The sequence below is a fragment of the Camellia sinensis genome, chromosome 1, assembly GCF_055761805.1.
Source record: "Camellia sinensis isolate YWXY chromosome 1, ASM5576180v1, whole genome shotgun sequence".
Taxonomy (NCBI): Eukaryota; Viridiplantae; Streptophyta; class Magnoliopsida; order Ericales; family Theaceae; genus Camellia; species Camellia sinensis.
In genome coordinates this window covers 58,735,732-58,738,803 of record NC_138961.1, presented here as the reverse complement: position 1 = coordinate 58,738,803, position 3,072 = coordinate 58,735,732, and the positions used below count along the sequence as shown (strand labels likewise).

Here is a 3,072-nt window from a genome sequence, read left to right as displayed (position 1 = left end):
ACACAACCTTCTTATCTGCAAAATAAAGGGAGAAAAATAGAGTAACAAAATATAAATTTATTGATTTAAATAATACGATTACAATCTTTGATGAATTTTCTAATCAAATAAAATAATCCTTTGATTCTTTCCTTCAAAAAGTTGACTTGAGGGTTTGACAGCTTGTGTAACAATTTAAATTTTTAATTATTATGAAGAATTTATATTAATAGTATTTAATCTCAACTTGGAAAATATATAATTTATCATATATTATTATGTATAATTTTGTAAAATAATATAATTATTTAAAAGTTTAGGGGTCAAAATATAAATAATAATAATATAGATAATATTAATAATAATAATGGGTGTGGTAGTAAAATAAATAATTTATTTTCTGTTGGTATATGATAAAGTGTAATTTAATTAAAAATTATTTTATTTATATAATTATATTAAAATATTAGGTCTAAGAGTAATTATCTTAAATATCTATTAAAGATAAGAACAAATCTAAATAATTATAAATTAAATCTTATCGAAAGGGACGTCTTGTCACGTGTTGAGCGACTGTGGCTTCCTCCTCCCTATTTAAGGGAGGAGATGATCAGCCTGCGTAAAAAAAAGAAAGAAGAGGAGAAAAGAAGAAAGAATGAAGAGAAAGAAAGAAAGAGAGTAAAGAAAAGAAAGAAGGGTGGAAATTAAAAAGGTTTGTAATAGTGAAAAGAAAGAGTAAGGTATTAAAGTTAAGGTGAGTCATATTATACTTTGAGTCACCAAAATATATTTTACGTATGTTTTGACTTACCAACATCTATTTTATATAAGTTATATTTTATTAGTATATTAATAAAAGTTATATGTTTTATAAAGATTTCAGTAACGTGGTTTTATTTCTGAACCATATTTGCTTAAAAGGAAATCTATGGATATGTTTGTTTTACTTTTAAAGAATATTTGGCTATGACTTTATATATAATTATGTTTTATAAGTACCACCACGGGAGTCCCACGCCTTGAGGGACTTAAACAACCATTGGCTTCTGTTTGGCCACTTTGTGGTCCTCTGCTTGTCATGGATCCATTGACCTCTGTTCTGTGCAGAGTAAAGTGTTGTACGGAGCTAAGTGCTACACTATTGTGGGAGCCACTTCTAGAATCCGTACGAGCCACCTCTTAAATCCGTACCTCTGTTCTGTGCGGACTAAAGTGCTGTGCGGAGTTAAGTGCTACACTATTGTGGGAGCCACCTTTAGAATCCGTACGAGCCACCTCTTGAATCCGTACCTCTGTTCTGACTGTCACTTCAGTGACCTCTGTTCTATTCTGTTCTGTATCGTGGTTATAGTTATCTATTTATATAATATTTGTATTTCAGTTTCTGCTACTTAAATGATTTCTGGTACTCAAATGATTTGTTTATGTAAATGTTTTGGCTACATAACTATCCATGGTTATTTCGTGTCCCTTATACTGTTGGTATAATATTTCTCACTCTGCCATGTGCTTATAGTTTTTTACCAATTTTTAGGAAACATGCAATTCCGAAATAGCTTCTGGAAAGTCTTAGACGCGGGGCTGCGGAATAGACACACACGACACTTTTATGATATTTTTTCTATGTAAATATCGGCCTTTTTGGTCAGCATAATTTTGTAATAAAAATAGAAGCTCCAATGATTATTTTGGTACCCTCATTCAAATATTACTTCCGCTCGCGTTTATTGATTTGCTTAGGAATTAGCCGGAGGTAACCTCAGTTACTAGCCATCACGATACTTAACCCTTGGGTACGGGGAGCGGGTTGTGACAGCTTGTTCCCCAATTGAGCGAAGAAATCTCCTCCATGTAACATGAAGAAGATGGAAAATTTGTAGAATTTTGATTTTTTATTCCCGAATTTTATGCTTTATGGAAATTGATCGACTTTGCTGAAAAGAATTTCGGGGCTTTAAAGGCTTGAATCCAATGGAGCTTTTTTCCTTGCCTTGATGTAGATTTTTGTCTCTACAACTTGATTTATGTATGTAGAAGTTATATGTAAAATTGTATATAAAATTGTATGCAAACTTCTGGTGGAGATCACTCCTATTTATAGAAATGGGTGGAGGAAAGTCTTAATAAACTTTAACTTCTTTGATAATTATCTTTGATTTATTTAGAGATAAATATCAAAATATCACTTTAATGGTATGCCATAATTTTGTTGGCATGACCACCTCAATATGACAAGTGGTTTAATTTGATTAGTCAAAAACTTATTTGATACATCTGTCACAACCCAAACCCAGTATCCAGAGACTAAGCACCGCGACAGGACAAAAACTTAAGTCAATAGCGGAATAAAATAAAAGGGTACCCAAATATTTATATAATCAAAAATATACATTGGAGTTTTTATTTATTTACATTGTCAGAGCTAAAATTATGGTTACAAAGTGCCAGTGCCTGTGTCTACCCAAACCCTGGTCCATCTACACCAACATATGGACAAGGGAACAAGTTACTCCCAAGCTTCATCACCTAAAAGTGGTTAACAACTATAAGCACGTGGCAGAGTGAAAAATATTATACTGAGAGTATAAGAATATAAAAATCACTATGGATAATTATTGGGCGAAACAAAAAATCATTTTCAGAAATTAGTTTAAATAACAAACATATAATACATAAATCATATAAGCAAAATAATCATAATCATGGTATAAAACATAACAGAACAAAGGGTCAATGGATATTCAAGTCCCCCAGACATGGGACCTTCAGAGAGCCAGATATTTGAGTCCCTAGGCATGGGACCTTCAGAAGGTCACAAAAGTGACAACAGAACAGAACAAAAGGTCAGTGGATCCATGACAAACAGAGAGTCGCAAATAGTAACAACAGAACAGAACAGAAGGCCACATAAAGTGACAATTCAAAGGGCCAATGAATATTAAAGTCTCCCCAAGGCATGGGACCATCAGAGGGCCAATGGATATTAAAATCCCCCCAAGGCATGGGACTATCACAGGGTCAATGATTATGTAAAAATAATTGTTCAAAAACACATTTAGAAAATAATTATATCCATGGGTTTCCCGTTTAAAC

The 3,072-nt window shown here is 32.5% G+C and overlaps 1 long non-coding RNA gene across 1 annotated transcript; it reads left to right on the top strand.

Moving 5' to 3' along the window:
* The first annotated feature begins 494 nt into the window (after window positions 1–494).
* On the top strand, window positions 495–1,673 carry LOC145795140 (uncharacterized). The gene is made up of 2 exons (XR_014335456.1): window positions 495–733; window positions 1,514–1,673. It is a non-coding gene; the product is annotated as an uncharacterized LOC145795140 (long non-coding RNA).
* Window positions 1,674–3,072: the final 1,399 nt, after the last annotated feature.